Consider the following 27,866-nt stretch of genomic DNA (forward strand, 5'->3'; position numbering starts at 1 on the left):
ACTGCCTCACTGTGTACCCGACCCCATTTACTGCTTCAGTAAACTGTTTTTACGTACAGAGCCTGTTGTCTGAGTCCTACATTTGCATCCAGCCTAACCTGTCATCCAGACCTGATAGTTCTGTGTTTTCCGTGCATTTCCTCAGTGGATAAAAGCTGTTTTTAAACACGTTGTGAATCTCAACACGGTAAAAAAAACCTGGTTTTCGTTCTCTGTGGATTCTCAGAGCGCAGTGTGGTTTCTAAGATCACTGTTTGTCTGATGTTTTGATCTTTTGAAGGTCTACAAATTTTGTTTCTGATGGCGTGGTGGACAAGCGGTTAGTGCAGATGTTTCTGGGTTCAAGACCACCCCTGCCCATTCTCCATGTAAGGTGGAGTTTAATCAATAAAGGCATCTGGCATAAAACTTGTGCCAAATCAATATGCAGATACACCTCAGATCTGGTGTAGCGCCCCCGATTGGAGAAAAGGGAGAAACTGAAAAACCTTTGTGCCTGAAGGTGTTTTATAAATAAAGCTTTGTGTGTTTTTCAGGTGTATGTAGTCTGATCGCCGTCTCCTGGTATACCGCAAAAGTCATCCATGAATTCTACGACCCACTCTACAGAGGGGCCAGGTCAGTCCAAAATCCTGGTCCACAATTGGATCATGACAGGTGAAAGCCACAGGAGGGTCAGGGACTCCAGAGGAGTCTATAAACTGACCAGCAGGTTTGAGGTCGGTTCTCCTTTGAGCTCTTTTTGGTTGTCAGAGTGTCTCACCCTGGATTTTGTGTTGTGACTGGACTGACTGGGTTTTGGTCAGGGTTTGGGTTGTGGGAATTTTTGCTGTCTTTTTGTTCATGATTGTTTTTTTTTTGTGTGTGTGGGATTTCTCTTGTTGTGTGTCTGGGTTTCTGCATTGGGCATTTCCCTACACACTTCCCTCCTGTTTGCCATGCCTTATTCCAGAACCTTCCACCACATCTGTCCCGCATTTCCTGCTTTTCACTTCCCCTTTATAAGTCGCACCTCACTTCCTTGCCAGATCGTTATGCCCTGTGCCTTTGTTTGAGCGTTTCTTGTCCTGTATCTGCCTTGCCTGTGTTTTAGCCCCTGTTTTGGCCTTATGCTTTGGATATTGTTTCTTGTTGCTACCAGCCTTGTTGTGTACCAAACCCTGCCTGACCACTCCTTAAACCCTATTGACTCGCAGCTCCTACGTCTGAATCCTGCAGTTGTGTCCAACCACCTCGCACTGCTGAGTCTGACACTTTGTCAGGTTTTGGTTTGTACCATCCTGACGGCCTACAGCGGGGTTGTGTTCATGTACTATAGATTTTATTGTTTCTGTTGCCCAAAATAACTAAAAAAAAAAAATGATAAAAGAGGTGATGAGAAAAAAAAACCCACAGTTGGATCTGTGACTCAGAACATTTCTGACAGTAACTCAGGCTCCAGTGTGTTCTTTAGCACATTTTAAGGTGACCTGCTTTTGAAGAATGTCTCAAACATTAGTTTCAAGTCTGAGTTTTGGAATTGGAAGGTTGAGAAATGGCATCTGGATTTTGAGTCCCTCAGGAGGAGGAGGATGGTGGTCTGCCGTGCTAACGCTTAGTGTGTTGTGGTTCTGCAGGTTCGAGTTGGGGTCCGGGTTGTATCTGGGCTGGGTAGCTTCTTGTCTTGCCATCCTAGGAGGATCATTGCTCTGCTGTTCCTTCAAGAAGTGCGCCCCCAGCCACTCCACAAGGTCAGTGTACGCCTGCTTCAGTTTCAATTTCTTTTCATTTATATGGTGCCAAATCACAACAAAGTTGCCTCAAGGTGCTTCACACAAGTAAGGTTTAACCTTACCAACCTACTTCCTCTTGAACTGCTCTTTCAGCAGGTGGCGCTGGAGAGATAACTGACTGAATTATAAAATACAAAATGATGTGGAGGAATAAGATGTGTTCATCTTCAACTGGACCAGTTGAAGATGAACAGCAAAAGACAATGACGGGTCAATTCCACCATCAAAGACCAAAATCTTGATAGTGCCCTTGAGGTCCTTAATAAACAGCAAGATGATTGAGTCAAAGCTTAAGCACTTTCTCGATGTGGCCATGTGTGAGATTCCTCTGGCAGCGGTCGTGGTTTCAAAAATGAAAACAATCTGCAGCATTTTTCATTTTAAATTGGAGCTGCACTGACAGTCTCACGTTCTGTAGACATCTGACATTACACCGGCAACGTGAAATAATGAACACCTCCGTGAGCGGGAAAGAAGACACAGACATGCGATAATGAAAACATTCATATCCCAGCATGTCCAGCCACTACACCCTGCTATTGAGGTGGGCACCATTACTGAGGTAACTTTTGACACGAAGCAGAAAGTTCGACCACATTACACCTATTTTAGCATCTCTTCACTGGCTTCCTGTCCATGTGAGATCAGATTTTAAGGTTCTGCTACTAGTTATAAAACTGTTCACGGACTGGCACCTCCCTACCTAGCTGACCTAATTAAACCTTATGTACCGACCCAGGCATTGCATTCTCAGGGTGCAGGACTACTTTGTGTCCCTAAGGTGAATAAGAAGTCTGCGGGTCACAGAGCTTTCTCTTATCGTGCCCTGTTCTGTGGAATGATCTTCCTGCGTCAATAAAACAGTCAGATTCTGTGGAGACTTTCAAGTCATTTCATTCATTTCATTTCATTATTGGTTTATTTGACAGGGATAGTGTATATTAATGAATGTACAATTGTTTATTGTCATGTATTGTGTTATGTCTTATTACTGTGCTTGAATTAGTTCTGTCGGCAATTCCCCTGCCGCCCACCCGGTTTGTGGATGGGGGGCCGGCGTTTATGATGCGGCGTCTCGTGGGGTCCCTGCGACATGGGAGGGGGGTGCAGTACTTGGTGGACTGAGAGGCGTATGGGCCAGAGGAGCGCTCTTGGATCCCCTCCCGTTTCATCTTTGTCAGAGTTGTTCAGAGTTGGACCTGAAAAGAACAACTCACTTAACACAGAAACGAATCACGCAGGAGACACTGAATTTCTTTTCCTGATCAGGAAACAGCAAATGCGCGTGATCCCTCGCCAACAACCGTCTCGTCCGCTCTGAAGGGCCCCGCCCATCTGCCTCCCATATTTATTAGAATAAAGTTACATACAAGCATATGGAAGTGACAAAATACCAAAACATGTTAGCGACACAAAGTCTGGTCTCACATCGATATGAAATTGTTATGGCTTTAAAACCTCCAGTCTCATGAAGTAAACAGCGTAACCCTGAACTAATACACAGGTCACACCGCTCCCTGCTCAAGGCTGGACTGTTAATTAGAACGTGCATCTGTGCTCAGCAAAAACATGATCTCAGCAAAACAGTCTGCCCTCTCACTGAGTCAAAGATAATCTTGTGAGCAGTTTAATGATTACTTAAACAGTCAGTGAATATAGTGAATAGATATGTATCAATCAATGTAGTGAATATGACTACTTTAGCAATTCAGTGATTAACAAAGAAAGCAATATTAATGAAACACATTGACACACATGTATATAAATGTGTATATGGAGAATGAGATCAAATACAAAATCAAAGACAGCAAATCAAAGTAAAGACATAAATAATCAAAGTAAAGACATTAATATTTGATAATCATATTGCTAATATATAGAAAACCCTGTCAATCTTGGACCCTGAACTGATCACGGACTTTCATGCTTGGCATCCTGATTCCCCTGGGCCGTCAGGTGCCAGCCGTTGAGGGGAGGTCCTGTCATGTATTGTGTTATGTCTTATTATTATTAATTTTTTTTTGCCAGCTTGCACTCGACCGAGACAGACGCACTTTTCTCTTCTCCCTCCCTCCTTATCTTTCCTGCTTCTGTGGCGTGTTGTCTGTGAGGCTGCAGCTTTGCTCTTCTGGAAACGACAAAAATGGATCTGTTAAAGTGGTCTCTGAACGCAATTGACACTATTTTTTCTACAAGATCTTCGGGAGCGGAGGACCCGACCTGTCCTGCTGGGACGCATGTGATGGGTTACGTGATGGACTCGTGGAGGAGATGGCAGGTCATGTGCCTTTACATGCTTTCTGTGGAGGACGTTGAAGATGTGTACATATTCGGCTTGGTGGTGACCAGCTTTCTGATGTGTGGAGCGGGGCACTTGCTGGTTTACCGGAAAATCAAGAAAGTGGAAGCAGCTTTGATTGGTCGTTCCAAGCTGCCCTATATGATTGATTCGATTGGGAAGGCAGGGGCTGCGCAGTCGGCGGGGGTTAACCGCGCATTGGATGACATCTCAAGATTGCAGCCCTGGAAACCCGCTATGACCGTCTGTGAAGACCACATTCTACATTTCAGATGCATTGAGAGCCACTCTGTTCTCAGAACTGTGGAATCTTTCAGGCGTCTGTTAATCTAGCTATTCATTTGGCTTCCCCAAATACAGCTGCACTTCAAGGTCGCTGTGATAAGATACCTCCTCAGAAGAACAACACTCTTATGCCTCGCTCCCTGGTCTTCCCCCCTCCCCTCAGCTTCTCCAGCTCTGACGTGAACTGTGGACTGTCCAGGACTTTCTCAGCCTGCGCAGGGCTGTTCCCTTCCCCCCAGACTGTCGAACAAGGCCGTCGATGGCGCCGAAACTGGCTGCCTTCCGGAGTGTTCTGATAAACTGGTCATTTCAAATCTCGGTTGTCGTCCTGTGTCCTTGTTTTGTCTCTGTGATTATTGTTTTTTGTGCTGATGGGATTTTTTTTCCCTCATTGCCGCTGTGTAATGCAGTGGCTATGAGGGTTTTTTTTCTTCTCCTTTTCCCTCGTGTTTTGCTTCATATATATGTTTTATGTACCGGGCCAGCCTATGTGTTGTGTGTTATGTGTGTTGTTTGTTATGGGTCGGTGTTGGTTTGCTCAGCCCTGCTGTTGACCAAGGCAGGGATGTACATCTGGAGCTGGTCCCCGGGCGCCTAATTGCGACCTCTGCTCCTACTGGCAAATAGGATGGGTTAAATGCAGTAGCCACATTTCATTGTGCAGGAAAGTTCTTCTGTTCTGTGCATATGACAATAAAATTTCCTTGATTCCTTGATTCCTTGATTATTGTGCTTGAATTAGTTCTGTCGTCATGTTCTGATATTGTGCTGCTGGGCTTTGTTTTTTGATTTATGTTATTTTTCTGGCTGGGTGTGTCTTGCTTGGGTTTTCTTGTCCCTGTTTGTCTTGTCTACCTTTCTTCGAGCTTGGTGGGGGTGTTTCACTCTGGTTGGGTCACGCCCTGTTCAGGTTCGTTCCACACGTGTTTCCTATCTACAGCTTATCACTGGGAGTATTTAAACACCACTGGTTGCACTGGTTTTTCACCTGATCATTGTGCCCTGTGCCATGGCTTCGAGCTGTGTTCCTTGTTTATTCCTGCTTCCACGTTGTGTTTTGACCACCTGCCTGTTATATTGACCACGCCATTGCCTAATGTTTTTGATTTGTTTGCTTCTCTTGGACTGCCTCTCTGTGTACCAAACCCTGCTGAGCCCTTCAGTAAACGCCTCATTGAACCAGAGCTACGTTGTCGAGTACTGCATTTGTAGGGTAGTTGTAAAACAGCTAACTGATCATCTGCAGAGGAATGGTCTATTTGAAGAGTTTCAGTCAGGTTTTAGAATTCATCATAGTACAGAAACAGCATTAGTGAAGGTTACAAATGATCTTCTTATGGCCTCAGACAGTGGACTCATCTCTGTGCTTGTCCTGTTAGACCTCAGTACTGCTTTTGATACTGTTGACCATAACATTTTATTACAGAGATTAGAGCATGCCATAGGTATTAAAGGCACTGCACTGTGGTGGTTTGAATCATATTTATCTAATAGATTACAATTTGTTCATGTAAATGGGGAATCTTCTTCACAGACTAAGGTTAATTATGGAGTTCCACAAGGTTCTGTGCTAGGACCAATTTTATTCACTTTATACATGCTTCCCTTAGGCAGTATTATTAGAAAGCATTGCTTAAATTTTCACTGTTACGCAGATGATACCCAGTTTTATCTATCCATGAAGCCAGAGGACACACACCAATTAGTTAAACTGCAGGATTGTCTTACAGACATAAAGACATGGATGACCTCTAATTTCCTGCTTTTAAATTCAGATAAAACTGAAGTTATTGTACTTGGCCCCACAAATCTTAGAAACATGGTGTCTAACCAGATCCTTACTCTGGATGGCATTACCCTGACCTCTAGTAATACTGTGAGAAATCTTGGAGTCATTTTTGATCAGGATATGTCATTCAATGTGCATATTAAACAAATATGTAGGACTGCTTTTTTGCATTTGCACAATATCTCTAAATTAGAAAGGTCTTGTCTCAGAGTGATGCTGAAAAACTAATTCATGCATTTATTTCCTCTAGGCTGGACTATTGTAATTCATTATTATCAGGTTGTCCTAAAAGTTCCCTGAAAAGCCTTCAGTTCATTCAAAATGCTGCAGCTAGAGTACTGACGGGGACTAGAAGGAGAGAGCATATCTCACCCATATTGGCCTCTCTTCATTGGCTTCCTGTTAATTCTAGAATAGAATTTAAAATTCTTCTTCTTACTTATAAGGTTTTGAATAATCAGGTCCCATCTTATCTTAGGGACCTCATAGTATCATATCACCCCAATAGAGCGCTTCGCTCTCAGACTGCAGGCTTACTTGTAGTTCCTAGGGTTTGTAAGAGTAGAATGGGAGGCAGAGCCTTCAGCTTTCAGGCTCCTCTCCTGTGGAACCCTGCTCCCAATTCAGATCAGGGAGACAGACACCCTCTCTACTTTTAAGATTAGGCTTAAAACTTTCCTTTTTGCTAAAGCTTATAGTTAGGGCTGGATCAGGTGACCCTGAACCATCCCTTAGTTATGCTGCTATAGACTTAGACTGCTGGGGGGTTCCCATGATGCACTGAGTGTTTCTTTCTCTTTTTGCTCTGTATGCACCACTCTGCATTTAATCATTAGTGATTGATCTCTGCTCCCCTCCACAGCATGTCTTTTTCCTGGTTCTCTCCCTCAGCCCCAACCAGTCCCAGCAGAAAACTGCCCCTCCCTGAGCCTGGTTCTGCTGGAGGTTTCTTCCTGTTAAAATGGAGTTTTTCCTTCCCACTGTCGCCAAGTGCTTGCTCACATGGGGTCATTTTGACCGTTGGGGTTTTTCTGTAATTATTGTATGGCTTTGACTTACAATATAAAGTGCCTTGGGGCAACTGTTTGTTGTGATTTGGCGCTATATAAATAAAATTGATTTGATTTGTCTCCAGCCTTCTTTGTCTGACAGTTCTGATATTTACAGACAGTATATATATATATATATATATATATATATATATATATATATATATATATATATATATAGCACACAATTTAATGTAAATATGCCAGATGTAGCATAATGCTAGTTTCCATCCATAGTCCCCAGACATAAAATATAAAACACAGAGCATTTAACAAGCATAAAAAGACATTGATAATTTACAATATAATACAGTGTCATATTTTAATATAACCCAGAGCCATATAAAGGAGGAGTTATCTGTTCCGGTCAAGATGGAGGTTAAAATGCTGTTGTTTCAATATAAAGTGCAGGCCTATGTGCAGGAAAGTACTGAGGTAGAATTCAGTTGCAGGTGTGTACAGGTGCAGTCAGTTTTATTATAAGATGCTGAATTAAAGTGCTTTGTCGCGATAGTAAAGTGCTAGATACAGCTGCAGTATCTCTTTAAAGTGCTGGTGTGCATAAGCTTACCTATATGTTGTTGTGTGCGTGCAGAGACAGCTATAGAGGTGCAAAGTACAGATTTAGCAAGGAGGTGGCAAAGGCTAAATCCATGTACAGTTCACGTCTGCAGCAAAGGTTCTCTGCCAACGACTCGGCCTCTGTGTGGAGGGGGTTGAAAGAGATCACCAACTACAAGCCCAAAGCACCTCGTTCTATTGACGACCTCAAGCTGGCCAACGACCTGAACATCTTCTATTCACGCTTTGAAGACAAGGACTCACACCTCCCCACCCCCCACACAACTGGATATTCAAACACTCTGGACCTCCCCCCTCTCACTGCTGCCCTCTCGGTTCAAGAGGAGGAGAGAGAAGACATTTTATAAGGCTGAATCCACGTAAGGCCCCGGGCCCAGACTGTGTCTCTCCTGCCACCCTGAGACACTGCGCTGATGAGCTGGCCCCAGTCTTCAAAGGATTCAAAGGATTCAAAAGGATTCAAAAGAACTTTATTGTCATATGCACAAAGGAACATGTTCCCTGCACAATGAAATGTGTTTACTGCATTTAACCCATCCTAATTGCCAGTTAGGAGCAGAAGTCGCCATTAGGCGCCCGGGGACCAGCTGCAGATGTACATCCCTGCCTTAGTCAACAGCAGGGCTGAGCAAACCAAGACCGACCCATAACAAACGACACACATAAGTCGGCCCGGTACATAAACACATATAAAAAGCACACACGAGGTAAGGAAGAGAAAAAAACCCTCATAGCCGCTGCGTTACACAGCAGCAATGAGGAAAAAAAACAAAACAAACAAACAAAAAAAACAGGGATCTTCAACACCTCCCTGGAGTCATGCCACGTTCCAGTCTGTTTCAAGTCCTTCATCATAGTTCCAGTCCCCAAGAAACCACGCGTCACTGGACTTAATGACTACAGGCCTGTGGCTCTCACGTCTGTAGTCATAAAGACCTTCGAACGCCTGGTTTTATCCCACCTGAAGTCCATCACCGACCCCCTCCTGGACCCCCTGCAGTTTGCCTACAGAGCCAACAGGTCTGTAGATGACACCATAAACCTGGCCCTGCACTCCATCCTGCAGCACCTGGACTCCCCAGGAACCTACGCTAGGATCCTGTTTGTGGACTTCAGCTCTACATTCAACACCATCCTTCCGGCTTTGCTCCAGAACAAGCTTTCTCTGCTCCACCTGCCCAACTCCACCTCCAGGTGGATCACAGACTTCCTGACGGACCTGAGTCAGCGTGTGAGGCTGGGAAAAAATGTCTCGAACACTCAGGTTCTCAGCACAGGATCTCCACAGGGCTGTGTCCTTTCCCCTCTGCTCTTCTCCCTCTACACTAACTGCTGCACCTCCAGCCATGACTCCGTAAAGCTCATCAAGTTTGCGAACAACACCACCCTCATCGGACTCATTTCGGATGGGGATGAGTCTGCCTACAGGAGGGAGGTGGACCAGCTGGTGACCTGGTGCAGCAGCAACAACTTGGAGCTCAGCGCCCAGAAAACAGTGGAGATGATCGTGGACTTCAGGAAAGCCACAGCCCCCCCGCCCTCCCTCGCCCTCACCAACAGCCCCATCACCACTGTGGACTGTCACCACTTCCTCGGCACCACCATCACCCAGGACCTCGAGTGGGAGTCAACCATCAGCTCCCTCATCAAGAAGGCCCAGCAGAGGATGTACTTCCTGCGGCAGCTGAAGAAGGCCAAGCTGCCTGTCCAGCTGATGGTGCAGTTCTACACGGCCATTATCGAGTCCATCCTCTGCTCCTCCATCACGGTGTGGTACGCCGGGGCCACAGCCAGGGACAGACATAGACTGCAGCGCATTGTGGCCTCTGCTGAGAAGGTAATCGGCTGTAGCCTTCCGTCTCTCCACGACCTGCACGTCTCCAGGACTCTGGGCTGAGCAGGTCGGATCACAGCTGACCCTTCTCACCCTGCACACGGTCTATTCAAACCACTCCCCTCGGGCAGGAGGCTACGGTCCATCCGGACCAGAACCTCCCGCCATAAGAACAGTTTCTTCCCCTCTGCCGTTAGACTCATGAACACTTCATAACTCAGTCACCTTAACCTTAACTCTGTCACTTTATCATTTTATCACGGGTCACTTTAGACAGTGTACTTTGGTTTTTAATTGCACTCCTCCCACTGCACTGTTTTTCTGTTTGTGTCGTTGTACATAGCCTTTCATATTTCATATTTCTGTTTCATATTTTATCTTATATCTTATCTTATTTTAGCACATATTTTATCTTAGCATTTTATATTGCTCTCTGTTTAATGTTGCACCATCATACCAAAGCAAATTCCTAGTCTGTGAATCCTGTTCATTGGCAATGGCAATAAACTTCTTCTGAGTTCTGAGTATATGAAAGTATATTTTATTTTCGCACATCTTTAACTAGTAATGATTACAGGTTTGGTTATCTTTCATGCCATGTTTTAAGCTGTCTTGAAGAAAGCAAATGTGGGGCTGAACCTGATTGTCATTGGCAGAGTATTCCATGTGCTACTGGCCAGTGGTGGGCACAGTTCTGATAACCGATAATCATCAAAGATAAAGTTTTCATTATCGGATTATCTTTTCAGATAACTTTGAAAACCATTATCGGACTAATTATCTTCCGATAAATTTTTGTCCGATAATTTTTAGACCGTTAACATGGTAAACAAAGGTGAACAGATGTGCAGTTCTACCTTCTGCTGAAGAAACTGCTCTATCCTCTGCAAGCAAAGGAGAACTGGTCACCAAAAAAACAAATAAAAAAGACAAAAAAAAAAAAAAAACTCATTTCTTTTAACACCAAAATGATATGCGGCCAATATCGCCCAAGTCATCCAGAGGCATACATATTTAACTTATAGTTCAAATTTTAACCAAACTTATTTCAGACAAGTTATTTAAATTAACATCACGTCTGAAGTTTTATAAAGTGAAAATATCAGATATATGTTTTAGTTTTAAAGTAATGCTCTAATTTTTAAGGTTTTAGTGGGGGACATGCTGTGTCCAGGTACATTATGGGTGATATGGTAATCTCAGTATGTTCACGACAGGAGAAATGCATTTGATCAGGCTCCACGGACAACAGCATTAAACTCTAGTGCCTAAAACTCTCGTGAATATATTCTCCGGGTTTATAGACATTGTTATTGTGTTTGCATGCATCTTAAACGTAGCAAGTAGCAACACAGATTATCTGGAATTTTGTTTTGGCAAGTTTTCAAGGTCTCTACTGCCATCTACTGGCCAGTAGTGTTCATGGCAGTATTCAAACTGAAGCTGGGCTGATATTTTCAATCACCGTACTCGGTTCCAGCTCAAACTGTACCACAGAACTGCATGGTGTAAAAGCTCAGAGCGCATGATTTATGTTTTCACACACATTGTGCGTTCAAAACCACACGTCGGACTCGTGTTTCCAGAAGCAAAACGTAAACAGAAGCTTTTTCTTCAAACTTATAGTTACAAAAACTCTCGATGGGAGACATCAAAGTAAAAAAACAAAAACAAAAAACAAACAAACAAAAACATTACAAGACAGGTCTGTGGTGTTTGCACAGGCACAGTGCGAGAGGTTGGACGCTTGTAGCGCTTCAGCAGCGGGATACCCTCATGACGGCCGACCAGAATAACATCAAATAGGTTTGAAAATCAAACCTGTTTGATATTCTGTTTGATTTTCATCTGACCATACAATCGCCGATCAGGAGGTGGTCGTGAGATGTTAAACGCAGCTCGTTACTACATGTATACTAAAAGATGCTGGACGCGCGATTCACCTGAAACTCTGTGTGATCCAAAAAAATTCTCACACGAATGAAAAATCATCTGAAAAAGGGCCAAAACTCGCACTGGCACCAGTAGATTATGGCAGTGTTCTATTTATTTTGACACCGGTTATATCAGACAGTTATCTAATTACAACTTGGCTTTTTTTTTTCTTTTTTTTTTTTTTTGAAAATGCCTTTTTTTTTTTTTACAAATAAAAATGGCATATTTTACAAAAGAATATTTATCTGTAAACACCAGCACACGACACACCTCACATTAACATGTTGGTTTACATAGAATGAATGAGTCAACCAATCAGTGTTAGTGGAGGAACATTTTACCCAGAATGCCATCTGTCTGTGTTTGTTACAAAACTTCAGAATTAGTGCATTATTCAACATTAAAAGATATATGTTATATTTTAACTTTGTACAAATGACAGAATTGACATTAATGGAGTTATTCTATCAGTATTCATTTTATTTATACACCAAACCATAACTCAGCACTGCTTTATTTTCCAAGACCTCGACCTGACGGGAGTGTTGTGATTGGGTAGAGAGTTGAGCTTTGTGGCGCCTCTCAACTGCTTCTGTGCTGGAAGCCATGTAGTAAACAGAAGCTTCCAGCAGGGGGCAGGATGCTCAAAGACAGAAGTGCTGACTCATTGTTTGGGTCTGGTGTCACTTTTGATGCTTCCAAAAGCGATCATGGTGTTAAAACTCAAAATCAAGTTGTTAGTAGTTGCAAGTGTACCAGAGCCAATACTGGAATTTATCGGTTATCTGTAACTTCCAATACATTTTTGGGTGGTTTATCGTTTTAGCTTTATCAAAGATAACTTTTCAGTTATCTGATTATCTGTTATTGAAGTTAATTTTTTGGTTATCTGTGCCCACCACTGCTACTGCCCCTAATAGAGAGTACATTTTGAGCAAAGGCAGTTTTTCTAAATGATCTCGCAATCACCCGTAGCAGAGGATCCGGTATTAATTTCATGGTTATGTTTCCTGTTAATATAGTTCCTCAGAGGGGGTGGGGCCAAATTGTGTAGGGACCTGTACACAACTAAACACATTTTAAATAGCATGAAATTCTCAAAACTTAAAAGTTTATATTTTTCTAAAATTGGACAGTGATGAGAAATCTGTGGTTTTTTGTCCAGTATTTTTACGGCTTTTTTGTACAGTTGTTCAACTGGTTTCAGTACAGTTGTTCCTGCAAAGGACCATGTTGTAATGCAACACTCTATATGTGACAAGATCATGCAGTGTAAGTAAGATTTAGCTGCATGTACTGTAATAAACGGTCTTGTCTGTTTAAAATTCGATAGATTGAACTTTACAGTGTTAGCTACCTTTTTGATATGTTTTTGAATGTAAGATTTGGGTCTAATATCACTCCGAGATATTTGAATTGGTTCACAAGCTCCAGTTCTTCCCCTGCCAAGAAAACAGGGGATCTGGCTAGCTTAGTTGGTCTTTTAGATGGCGCTGCTCTGCTGGTGACACGGAGGAGGGTTTCTGCTACAAAATGTTTGTTTGGTATGGAGGCTGTTGATGTTTGTTCTTTTCTTTCTGTCTACCGCTTGTCAACGGTGGACTAAATGTGTGGCTTGTGCTTTTGACTGTGCGTGGAGGCTGAGAGGGAGTATGGTGCTGTTAGCACTAGCACGGCTAGTGCTACTTAGCCGGATAGCCCATTGCTTTGTGGATTGGGCTGTTAGCACTGGGGGGCTAGTGTATAGCCGGACTGAGCTGCTGGGTTTAGACCACGGCGCTCTTCCACCGTCTGGCCTGCTGGACGAGGTTCCGAGGGAGTTGGTACGACAATACCAACTGGACCGTCGGCAGGGCAGGAGACTCAGGAAGCGGGGGAAGAGAGGCGGCCTGAGGCAACGCATCTGTGCAGCCACCAAGCTACCGCTGTCGCCCATCCTGCTCTGCAATGCGCGCTCACTTAAAAACAAATTGGATGAGTTGCACTTACAAGCTGGAGCCTGTTATGAGTTCTGTGAGTCTGGATTAATGGCTTTTACAGAAACATGGTTTAGCGACGATGTACCGGATTTACACACATCTGCCTGGACAGGAACAAAAACTCTGGTAAAACATGGGGGGGTATGTTAAAGACAGGTGGTGTACAAACTTTGCTGTCAGACAGGGTATGTAACTCCGATCTTGAGCTCCTGTGTGTAACCTTACAACCTTATTACCTTCCTCGAGAATTTACAAATATATTTGTGTGTGTAGTTTATATTCCACCAAGTTGAAATGCCGCCAGAGCAGCTAGTCAGATTTCAGATTGTGTCCATTCTCATCTTCAAAATAAACTGGATGCTGCCATGTTTGTTCTTGGTGATTTAAATCACTGCAGTTTAAATAAATCCCTGCCTGGCTTCTATCAATATGTTCAGTGTAGCACCAGGAGCAATAAGACTCTGGATAAGTGCTATGGGAACATAAGAGATGCCTACACAGCCAGAGTCAGACCCCCCCTTGGTATTTCGGACCATAATGTAGTCCAGCTTCTCCCCACCTGTTGATCAGCGTTTAAATCTAGTAAACCTGAGGTCCACTCTGTCAAACTGGTCTGCTGACAAGACAGAGGAGCTGAAAGGATGTTTCTTGTGTACAGATTGGGACATTTTTTTTCCAAGATGCGGATATCAACACTGCCACAGAGGCAGTTACTGGTTACATCTCTTTCTGTGTGGAGTCAATCATTCCCCAAAAGATTATTTAGAAATACCCGAATAATAAATCATATGTCACACGGGAAATACGGGAATGTATTAATAGGAAGAAAGCTGCTTTTAAATCAAGGGACTTTGCAGAGGTCAGGGTCACACAAAAAGACCTGAACCAGAAGATGAGAGATGCTCGACGGCAGCATAAGGAGCGCACAGAACGGGACCTTTCCAGAGCAAACAACAAGAGACTGTGGGATTCTGTTCGGGACATGACACACATCAATCAATCAATCAACTTTTTTTTTATATAGCGCCAAATCACAACAAACAGTTGCCCCAAGGCGCTTTATATTGTAAGGCAAGGCCATACAATAATTACAGAAAAACCCCAACGGTCAAAACGACCCCCTGTGAGCAAGCACTTGGCAACAGTGGGAAGGAAAAACTCCCTCTTAACAGGAAGAAACCTCCAGCAGAACCAGGCTCAGGGAGGGGCAGTCTTCTGCTGAGACTGGTTGGGGCTGAGGGAGAGAACCAGGAAAAAGACATACTGTGGAGGGGAGCAGAGATCGATCACTAATGATTAAATGCAGAGTGATGCATACAGAGCAAAAAGAGAAAGAAACAGTGCATCATGGGAACCCCCCCACAGTCTACGTCTAAAGCAGCATAACCAAGGGATAGTCCAGGGTCACCCGATCCAGCCCTAACTATACACATGGACACAAAAAGGAGACCTGTCATTGACAATAATGAATATGCAAAAGCCAATGAGCTAAATGATTTTTATTTGCATTTTGAGAGTGATAACCAGGAAGAGTGCAGGGACATTTTAAAAGAGATTAGGTGTCATTTGCATGAGGACAGAATTTTAATTGACCCACAATCAGTTACTCGAGTTTTTAAATCAGTGTATACTAATAAAGCCACAGGGCCAGACAGTATGTCTGCTTTTCTTTTAAAAACATTTGCAGAGGAGCTCACTCCAGCTTGGCATCAACTCTTCCAGCTCTCTATTGATATTTATTCAGTACCTGAGCTTTGGAAGAGATCAGTTATTATTCCAGTCCCCAAGAAATCACACCCCCAAGTGAATAATAATAATAATCCCTGACAGACTATTATATTAATAAGTCTGTCATATCAGTTTGTGTACAAAAGGAAGCGGAATCTGAGTGATGCTATTTTAACTATAATGAACTTGGTTTTAAAGCATCTTGAGAGTTCCTCTGCATATGCAGATTAGTTTTTATTGGTTTTAGTTCTGGTTTTAACTGTATCCGGTCACATGTCCTTCTTCAAAAAATGACTCAGCTGAATGTGAGCCCTTTTTTAATTAAGTGATGTCACTCTTTTCTGACAAACAGGTCACAGCAGGTGAAGGTCAAGTCTGTCTGCTCTGATATTGCATTAAGCAGCACTGGAGTCCCTCAGGGCTGTGTTAGTTCACCTTTTTTATTTACACTGTATACCAATGACTGTGTCAGCTGTCAGCCAAACCAGTATGTTGTTAAATTTTCAGATGACACTGTCATACTCAGTCTGCTGAACACTAGTACTAATTCAAGTTGTCACAGATCTGGAGTGGACAGGTTTGTGAACTGGTGTGATGTCCATCAATTGCAGATTAATGTTAATAAAACAGTGGAGATGTTGGTGGACCCTCGAGCTGTTGGAGACCGTAGTGTGGTCACCACACATGGACGTAACATTGAACAGGTGGATTCGTATAAATATCTGGGGGTTTACATCAATAACAACTTAAGCTGACACACGAAAGTGTCAAGCATTTGTACCCGAATCCACCAGCGTGTGCACTTTCTTCATCGACTCCGACTGGTGTATGTAGGAATATTATGTCTATTATGTCTAATATTATGTTGATTTTCTACAGAGGAATTATTGAGTCCATGTTGTGGTGCAGTATTACTAACTGGTTTTGTAATTTAACGGTTAAATCAAAAACTCAAATATTAAATCTGATTAAGATAGCTGGCAAAATCATGGGTATGGTGGTACCTGTAACTCCCCAAGAGTTGTTTGAACAGGCAGTTCTCAGATGTGTTGACAATATTTTAACAGATGAGTCTCATGTTCTGCACTCTGAATATATTTTACTGAACTCAGGAAGGAGGTTCAGGGTTCCTCTTTGTAAATATAATCAATATAAATATTAATTTATTCCATTATCAGTGAAGCTCATAAATCAGCAGATAGTTCAGGGAAGATAGCTCAAGGGTATGTATTGTGGTATTTGCACAAAGATGTTAATAATGTTGTGTATTTATATTTTAACCTTTGACTTACTGTGTTGTTGGTTTGATGTATGGGTGCTCTGTACTGGATGTGGTGTTGTGTAGCAGACCCCTCTGTACAAGGCAAATTTCTCCTTAGGGAGACAAATAAAGACACTTTGACTTTGACTTTTGGTGAACATCATACATACAGTTTTTTATGTAGCCATTTATGTATTTTACAGAGTGCATGTGTGAGGTCTACAGATATTTTGTCACTCTTTTCCTGGGTAAAGATTACTGCGTCATCTGCATACATTTGCATATTTAGTTCAGAGCACACATCAGGGAGATCATTTATATACAGAGAGAATAATAGAAGGGGTTAATATTGAGCCTTGTGGAAGACCAATATAACTCGGGAGATAAGAGGATGTGGCACTATCCACAACAACATGTTGCTTTCTGTTCGAAAGATAGGATTGAAACCTTTGAATAGTATCCTCCGAAAAATTAAAATGTGAAAGCTTAGCCAAGAGAGCTTGATGATTAACTGTGTCAAATGCTTTCTTTAAGTCTAAAAAATACGGCTCCTACACAGGGGTTGTTATCTAGTAGATATTTAATCTTTTCGATAAAAAAGCAATTTGCAGTCTCTGTGCTGTGATTAGCTCGAAACCCAAGTTGCATTTCATGTAGTGTCGTGTGGCTTTTGTTAAGGTGTTCAATTAGCTGATTCGCTACCCATTTTTCAGCGACTTTAGATACTATTGGCAGGATACTAATTGGCTGATAGTTCACAGCCTGCGATTTAAGTCCAGATTTGTGGTTCGGTGTCACATTAGCCTCCTTCTAAGATGATGGAAATTTCATTTGTGTAATTGACTAACTAAAAACATGATGGGTTGCACCAAGAGAGAGAATACTGAGAGACCTTATGTCAAAAACTGATTTATGGCCCTGTCAGCCAATCAGAATTGACTATGTCACTAAGCCCCGCCCCTCATGACATCACAACCAATCAGAATCGATGACATCACTATGTCCCGCCCCTAAGCCCCGCCCCTAACCCCTCCCCTACTCCCGCCCCTTATGACATCACAGCCAATCAGAATTGATTACGTCACTATGTCCTGCCCCTAAGCCCCGCCCCTAGCCCCTCCCCCAGTCCCGCCTCCAAGCCCCGCCCCTGGCTCCTCCCCTAACCCTGCCCCCAAGCTCCACCCCTAGCACCTCCCCTAACCCCGCCCCAAGCTCCGCCTCCAAGCCCTACCTCCCCTCCCACCCGGGTCATTTTATTTCATGAATTAAAGAACAATTGAAAAAATACCTAGATCTTTTTTAATGTATTAAAGAATTAACTAATTCTGAAATAATAAAATAAATAAAATAAAATAAAATAAAAATATAAATCAGTGTCTAATATTTAATACCCCTTTAATATTTTTTTAATTCTTAAATTAAAGCGCGTCCTTTTATGGTTTTAATGCCTCAATTAAAGAAGGATTAAAAAAATACCTGTATCTTTTACACAATTATGGGAGGTTTTCTTCAATTTACTGATTAAACACGAATATTTTAATACCCCTTTAATATTTTTTTAATTCTTAAATTAAAGCACATCCTTTTATGGTTTTTAATTCCTCAATTAAAGAAGGATTTAAAAAATACCCGTATCTTTTACACAATTATGGGAGGTTTTCTTCAATTTACTGATTAAACATGAATATTTTAATACCCCTTTAATATTTTTTAATTCTTAAATTAATGCGTCTCCTTTTCTGTTTTTTAATTGTTAAATTAAAGAAGGGTTAAAAATAACCGTCTCTCGGCTGTAACGGCTGTAAGTTTTTCACAAAAACCTTGTTTGAAAAACAATTTACCCTTTTCAACAATATTATAGGAAAGAACACAGACTGTATAAGGTTTAGAATATGTGGTTTATTACATTCATTAACGTCACACACAGAGAAAAAAGCAATTGTTCATGTTTATTAAACACAAATTTGGTCCAGTTACATGAAGAAAAAAGCATATGTTCATGTTTATTAAACACAAATTTGGTCCACTTACATGAAGAAAAAAGCATATGTTCATGTTTATTAAACACAAATTTGGTCCAGTTACATGAAGAAAAAAGCATATGTTCATGTTTATTAAACACAAATTTGGTCCACTTACATGAAGAAAAAAGCATATGTTCATGTTTATTAAACACAAATTTGGTCCACTTACATGAAGAAAAAAGCATATGTTCATGTTTATTAAACACAAATTTGGTCCACTTACATGAAGAAAAAAGCATATGTTCATGTTTATTAAACACAAATTTGGTCCACTTACATGAAGAAAAAAGCATATGTTCATGTTTATTAAACACAAATTTGGTCCACTTACATGAAGAAAAAAGCATATGTTCATGTTTATTAAACACAAATTTGGTCCACTTACATGAAGAAAAAAGCATATGTTCATGTTTATTAAACACAAATTTGGTCCACTTACATGAAGAAAAAAGCATACGTTCATGTTTATTAAACACAAATTTGGTCCACTTACATGAAGAAAAAAGCATACGTTCATGTTTATTAAACACAAATTTGGTCCAGTTACATGAAGAAAAAAGCATATGTTCATGTTTATTAAACACAAATTTGGTCCACTTACATGAAGAAAAAAGCATATGTTCATGTTTATTAAACACAAATTTGGTCCACTTACATGAAGAAAAAAGCATATGTTCATGTTTATTAAACACAAATTTGGTCCACTTACATGAAGAAAAAAGCATATGTTCATGTTTATTAAACACAAATTTGGTCCACTTACATGAAGAAAAAAGCATATGTTCATGTTTATTAAACACAAATTTGGTCCACTTACATGAAGAAAAAAGCATATGTTCATGTTTATTAAACACAAATTTGGTCCACTTACATGAAGAAAAAAGCATATGTTCATGTTTATTAAACACAAATTTGGTCCACTTACATGAAGAAAAAAGCATATGTTCATGTTTATTAAACACAAATTTGGTCCACTTACATGAAGAAAAAAGCATATGTTCATGTTTATTAAACACAAATTTGGTCCACTTACATGAAGAAAAAAGCATATGTTCATGTTTATTAAACACAAATTTGGTCCACTTACATGAAGAAAAAAGCATATGTTCATGTTTATTAAACACAAATTTGGTCCACTTACATGAAGAAAAAAGCATATGTTCATGTTTATTAAACACAAATTTGGTCCACTTACATGAAGAAAAAAGCATATGTTCATGTTTATTAAACACAAATTTGGTCCACTTACATGAAGAAAAAAGCATATGTTCATGTTTATTAAACACAAATTTGGTCCACTTACATGAAGAAAAAAGCATATGTTCATGTTTATTAAACACAAATTTGGTCCACTTACATGAAGAAAAAAGCATATGTTCATGTTTATTAAACACAAATTTGGTCCACTTACATGAAGAAAAAAGCATATGTTCATGTTTATTAAACACAAATTTGGTCCACTTACATGAAGAAAAAAGCATATGTTCATGTTTATTAAACACAAATTTGGTCCACTTACATGAAGAAAAAAGCATATGTTCATGTTTATTAAACACAAATTTGGTCCACTTACATGAAGAAAAAAGCATATGTTCATGTTTATTAAACACAAATTTGGTCCACTTACATGAAGAAAAAAGCATATGTTCATGTTTATTAAACACAAATTTGGTCCACTTACATGAAGAAAAAAGCATATGTTCATGTTTATTAAACACAAATTTGGTCCACTTACATGAAGAAAAAAGCATATGTTCATGTTTATTAAACACAAATTTGGTCCACTTACATGAAGAAAAAAGCATATGTTCATGTTTATTAAACACAAATTTGGTCCACTTACATGAAGAAAAAAGCATATGTTCATGTTTATTAAACACAAATTTGGTCCACTTACATGAAGAAAAAAGCATATGTTCATGTTTATTAAACACAAATTTGGTCCACTTACATGAAGAAAAAAGCATATGTTCATGTTTATTAAACACAAATTTGGTCCACTTACATGAAGAAAAAAGCATATGTTCATGTTTATTAAACACAAATTTGGTCCACTTACATGAAGAAAAAAGCATATGTTCATGTTTATTAAACACAAATTTGGTCCACTTACATGAAGAAAAAAGCATATGTTCATGTTTATTAAACACAAATTTGGTCCACTTACATGAAGAAAAAAGCATATGTTCATGTTTATTAAACACAAATTTGGTCCACTTACATGAAGAAAAAAGCATATGTTCATGTTTATTAAACACAAATTTGGTCCACTTACATGAAGAAAAAAGCATATGTTCATGTTTATTAAACACAAATTTGGTCCACTTACATGAAGAAAAAAGCATATGTTCATGTTTATTAAACACAAATTTGGTCCACTTACATGAAGAAAAAAGCATATGTTCATGTTTATTAAACACAAATTTGGTCCACTTACATGAAGAAAAAAGCATATGTTCATGTTTATTAAACACAAATTTGGTCCACTTACATGAAGAAAAAAGCATATGTTCATGTTTATTAAACACAAATTTGGTCCACTTACATGAAGAAAAAAGCATATGTTCATGTTTATTAAACACAAATTTGGTCCACTTACATGAAGAAAAAAGCATATGTTCATGTTTATTAAACACAAATTTGGTCCACTTACATGAAGAAAAAAGCATATGTTCATGTTTATTAAACACAAATTTGGTCCACTTACATGAAGAAAAAAGCATATGTTCATGTTTATTAAACACAAATTTGGTCCACTTACATGAAGAAAAAAGCATATGTTCATGTTTATTAAACACAAATTTGGTCCACTTACATGAAGAAAAAAGCATATGTTCATGTTTATTAAACACAAATTTGGTCCACTTACATGAAGAAAAAAGCATATGTTCATGTTTATTAAACACAAATTTGGTCCACTTACATGAAGAAAAAAGCATATGTTCATGTTTATTAAACACAAATTTGGTCCACTTACATGAAGAAAAAAGCATATGTTCATGTTTATTAAACACAAATTTGGTCCACTTACATGAAGAAAAAAGCATATGTTCATGTTTATTAAACACAAATTTGGTCCACTTACATGAAGAAAAAAGCATATGTTCATGTTTATTAAACACAAATTTGGTCCACTTACATGAAGAAAAAAGCATATGTTCATGTTTATTAAACACAAATTTGGTCCAGTTACATGAAGAAAAAAGCATACGTTCATGTTTATTAAACACAAATTTGGTCCAGTTACATGAAGAAAAAAGCATATGTTCATGTTTATTAAACACAAATTTGGTCCAGTTACATGAAGAAAAAAGCATATGTTCATGTTTATTAAACACAAATTTGGTCCAGTTACATGAAGAAAAAAGCATATGTTCATGTTTATTAAACACAAATTTGGTCCACTTACATGAAGAAAAAAGCATATGTTCATGTTTATTAAACACAAATTTGGTCCACTTACATGAAGAAAAAAGCATATGTTCATGTTTATTAAACACAAATTTGGTCCACTTACATGAAGAAAAAAGCATATGTTCATGTTTATTAAACACAAATTTGGTCCACTTACATGAAGAAAAAAGCATATGTTCATGTTTATTAAACACAAATTTGGTCCACTTACATGAAGAAAAAAGCATATGTTCATGTTTATTAAACACAAATTTGGTCCACTTACATGAAGAAAAAAGCATATGTTCATGTTTATTAAACACAAATTTGGTCCACTTACATGAAGAAAAAAGCATATGTTCATGTTTATTAAACACAAATTTGGTCCACTTACATGAAGAAAAAAGCATATGTTCATGTTTATTAAACACAAATTTGGTCCACTTACATGAAGAAAAAAGCATATGTTCATGTTTATTAAACACAAATTTGGTCCACTTACATGAAGAAAAAAGCATATGTTCATGTTTATTAAACACAAATTTGGTCCACTTACATGAAGAAAAAAGCATATGTTCATGTTTATTAAACACAAATTTGGTCCAGTTACATGAAGAAAAAAGCATATGTTCATGTTTATTAAACACAAATTTGGTCCACTTACATGAAGAAAAAAGCATATGTTCATGTTTATTAAACACAAATTTGGTCCAGTTACATGAAGAAAAAAGCATATGTTCATGTTTATTAAACACAAATTTGGTCCACTTACATGAAGAAAAAAGCATATGTTCATGTTTATTAAACACAAATTTGGTCCACTTACATGAAGAAAAAAGCATATGTTCATGTTTATTAAACACAAATTTGGTCCAGTTACATGAAGAAAAAAGCATATGTTCATGTTTATTAAACACAAATTTGGTCCACTTACATGAAGAAAAAAGCATATGTTCATGTTTATTAAACACAAATTTGGTCCAGTTACATGAAGAAAAAAGCATATGTTCATGTTTATTAAACACAAATTTGGTCCACTTACATGAAGAAAAAAGCATATGTTCATGTTTATTAAACACAAATTTGGTCCACTTACATGAAGAAAAAAGCATATGTTCATGTTTATTAAACACAAATTTGGTCCAGTTACATGAAGAAAAAAGCATATGTTCATGTTTATTAAACACAAATTTGGTCCAGTTACATGAAGAAAAAAGCATATGTTCATGTTTATTAAACACAAATTTGGTCCACTTACATGAAGAAAAAAGCATATGTTCATGTTTATTAAACACAAATTTGGTCCACTTACATGAAGAAAAAAGCATATGTTCATGTTTATTAAACACAAATTTGGTCCACTTACATGAAGAAAAAAGCATATGTTCATGTTTATTAAACACAAATTTGGTCCACTTACATGAAGAAAAAAGCATATGTTCATGTTTATTAAACACAAATTTGGTCCACTTACATGAAGAAAAAAGCATATGTTCATGTTTATTAAACACAAATTTGGTCCAGTTACATGAAGAAAAAAGCATATGTTCATGTTTATTAAACACAAATTTGGTCCACTTACATGAAGAAAAAAGCATATGTTCATGTTTATTAAACACAAATTTGGTCCAGTTACATGAAGAAAAAAGCATACGTTCATGTTTATTAAACACAAATTTGGTCCAGTTACATGAAGAAAAAAGCATATGTTCATGTTTATTAAACACAAATTTGGTCCAGTTACATGAAGAAAAAAGCATACGTTCATGTTTATTAAACACAAATTTGGTCCACTTACATGAAGAAAAAAGCATATGTTCATGTTTATTAAACACAAATTTGGTCCAGTTACATGAAGAAAAAAGCATATGTTCATGTTTATTAAACACAAATTTGGTCCACTTACATGAAGAAAAAAGCATATGTTCATGTTTATTAAACACAAATTTGGTCCACTTACATGAAGAAAAAAGCATATGTTCATGTTTATTAAACACAAATTTGGTCCACTTACATGAAGAAAAAAGCATATGTTCATGTTTATTAAACACAAATTTGGTCCAGTTACATGAAGAAAAAAGCATATGTTCATGTTTATTAAACACAAATTTGGTCCACTTACATGAAGAAAAAAGCATATGTTCATGTTTATTAAACACAAATTTGGTCCAGTTACATGAAGAAAAAAGCATATGTTCATGTTTATTAAACACAAATTTGGTCCACTTACATGAAGAAAAAAGCATATGTTCATGTTTATTAAACACAAATTTGGTCCACTTACATGAAGAAAAAAGCATATGTTCATGTTTATTAAACACAAATTTGGTCCAGTTACATGAAGAAAAAAGCATATGTTCATGTTTATTAAACACAAATTTGGTCCAGTTACATGAAGAAAAAAGCATATGTTCATGTTTATTAAACACAAATTTGGTCCACTTACATGAAGAAAAAAGCATATGTTCATGTTTATTAAACACAAATTTGGTCCACTTACATGAAGAAAAAAGCATATGTTCATGTTTATTAAACACAAATTTGGTCCACTTACATGAAGAAAAAAGCATATGTTCATGTTTATTAAACACAAATTTGGTCCACTTACATGAAGAAAAAAGCATATGTTCATGTTTATTAAACACAAATTTGGTCCACTTACATGAAGAAAAAAGCATATGTTCATGTTTATTAAACACAAATTTGGTCCAGTTACATGAAGAAAAAAGCATATGTTCATGTTTATTAAACACAAATTTGGTCCACTTACATGAAGAAAAAAGCATATGTTCATGTTTATTAAACACAAATTTGGTCCAGTTACATGAAGAAAAAAGCATATGTTCATGTTTATTAAACACAAATTTGGTCCAGTTACATGAAGAAAAAAGCATATGTTCATGTTTATTAAACACAAATTTGGTCCAGTTACATGAAGAAAAAAGCATATGTTCATGTTTATTAAACACAAATTTGGTCCAGTTACATGAAGAAAAAAGCATATGTTCATGTTTATTAAACACAAATTTGGTCCAGTTACATGAAGAAAAAAGCATATGTTCATGTTTATTAAACACAAATTTGGTCCACTTACATGAAGAAAAAAGCATATGTTCATGTTTATTAAACACAAATTTGGTCCAGTTACATGAAGAAAAAAGCATATGTTCATGTTTATTAAACACAAATTTGGTCCACTTACATGAAGAAAAAAGCATATGTTCATGTTTATTAAACACAAATTTGGTCCAGTTACATGAAGAAAAAAGCATATGTTCATGTTTATTAAACACAAATTTGGTCCACTTACATGAAGAAAAAAGCATATGTTCATGTTTATTAAACACAAATTTGGTCCACTTACATGAAGAAAAAAGCATATGTTCATGTTTATTAAACACAAATTTGGTCCACTTACATGAAGAAAAAAGCATATGTTCATGTTTATTAAACACAAATTTGGTCCAGTTACATGAAGAAAAAAGCATATGTTCATGTTTATTAAACACAAATTTGGTCCAGTTACATGAAGAAAAAAGCATATGTTCATGTTTATTAAACACAAATTTGGTCCAGTTACATGAAGAAAAAAGCATATGTTCATGTTTATTAAACACAAATTTGGTCCACTTACATGAAGAAAAAAGCATATGTTCATGTTTATTAAACACAAATTTGGTCCAGTTACATGAAGAAAAAAGCATATGTTCATGTTTATTAAACACAAATTTGGTCCACTTACATGAAGAAAAAAGCATATGTTCATGTTTATTAAACACAAATTTGGTCCACTTACATGAAGAAAAAAGCATATGTTCATGTTTATTAAACACAAATTTGGTCCACTTACATGAAGAAAAAAGCATATGTTCATGTTTATTAAACACAAATTTGGTCCACTTACATGAAGAAAAAAGCATATGTTCATGTTTATTAAACACAAATTTGGTCCACTTACATGAAGAAAAAAGCATATGTTCATGTTTATTAAACACAAATTTGGTCCACTTACATGAAGAAAAAAGCATATGTTCATGTTTATTAAACACAAATTTGGTCCACTTACATGAAGAAAAAAGCATATGTTCATGTTTATTAAACACAAATTTGGTCCACTTACATGAAGAAAAAAGCATATGTTCATGTTTATTAAACACAAATTTGGTCCAGTTACATGAAGAAAAAAGCATATGTTCATGTTTATTAAACACAAATTTGGTCCAGTTACATGAAGAAAAAAGCATATGTTCATGTTTATTAAACACAAATTTGGTCCAGTTACATGAAGAAAAAAGCATATGTTCATGTTTATTAAACACAAATTTGGTCCAGTTACATGAAGAAAAAAGCATATGTTCATGTTTATTAAACACAAATTTGGTCCACTTACATGAAGAAAAAAGCATATGTTCATGTTTATTAAACACAAATTTGGTCCACTTACATGAAGAAAAAAGCATATGTTCATGTTTATTAAACACAAATTTGGTCCACTTACATGAAGAAAAAAGCATATGTTCATGTTTATTAAACACAAATTTGGTCCAGTTACATGAAGAAAAAAGCATACGTCCATGTTTATTAAACACAAATTTGGTCCACTTACATGAAGAAAAAAGCATACGTTCATGTTTATTAAACACAAATTTGGTCCAGTTACATGAAGAAAAAAGCATATGTTCATGTTTATTAAACACAAATTTGGTCCAGTTACATGAAGAAAAAAGCATATGTTCATGTTTATTAAACACAAATTTGGTCCACTTACATGAAGAAAAAAGCATATGTTCATGTTTATTAAACACAAATTTGGTCCAGTTACATGAAGAAAAAAGCATACGTTCATGTTTATTAAACACAAATTTGGTCCAGTTACATGAAGAAAAAAGCATACGTTCATGTTTATTAAACACAAATTTGGTCCACTTACATGAAGAAAAAAGCATACGTTCATGTTTATTAAACACAAATTTGGTCCACTTACATGAAGAAAAAAGCATACGTTCATGTTTATTAAACACAAATTTGGTCCACTTACATGAAGAAAAAAGCATATGTTCATGTTTATTAAACACAAATTTGGTCCACTTACATGAAGAAAAAAGCATATGTTCATGTTTATTAAACACAAATTTGGTCCACTTACATGAAGAAAAAAGCATATGTTCATGTTTATTAAACACAAATTTGGTCCACTTACATGAAGAAAAAAGCATATGTTCATGTTTATTAAACACAAATTTGGTCCACTTACATGAAGAAAAAAGCATATGTTCATGTTTATTAAACACAAATTTGGTCCAGTTACATGAAGAAAAAAGCATATGTTCATGTTTATTAAACACAAATTTGGTCCAGTTACATGAAGAAAAAAGCATATGTTCATGTTTATTAAACACAAATTTGGTCCAGTTACATGAAGAAAAAAGCATATGTTCATGTTTATTAAACACAAATTTGGTCCACTTACATGAAGAAAAAAGCATATGTTCATGTTTATTAAACACAAATTTGGTCCACTTACATGAAGAAAAAAGCATATGTTCATGTTTATTAAACACAAATTTGGTCCACTTACATGAAGAAAAAAGCATATGTTCATGTTTATTAAACACAAATTTGGTCCAGTTACATGAAGAAAAAAGCATATGTTCATGTTTATTAAACACAAATTTGGTCCAGTTACATGAAGAAAAAAGCATATGTTCATGTTTATTAAACACAAATTTGGTCCAGTTACATGAAGAAAAAAGCATATGTTCATGTTTATTAAACACAAATTTGGTCCAGTTACATGAAGAAAAAAGCATATGTTCATGTTTATTAAACACAAATTTGGTCCAGTTACATGAAGAAAAAAGCATATGTTCATGTTTATTAAACACAAATTTGGTCCACTTACATGAAGAAAAAAGCATATGTTCATGTTTATTAAA

At 37.5% G+C, this 27,866-nt stretch overlaps 1 pseudogene; it reads left to right on the forward strand.

The window, feature by feature from the left end:
- LOC117509077 overlaps window positions 1-27,866 on the forward strand; it is an 85,956-nt pseudogene that overhangs the window by 36,071 nt on the left and 22,019 nt on the right.

This window comes from Thalassophryne amazonica, chromosome 4 (assembly GCF_902500255.1).
Source record: "Thalassophryne amazonica chromosome 4, fThaAma1.1, whole genome shotgun sequence".
Taxonomy (NCBI): Eukaryota; Metazoa; Chordata; class Actinopteri; order Batrachoidiformes; family Batrachoididae; genus Thalassophryne; species Thalassophryne amazonica.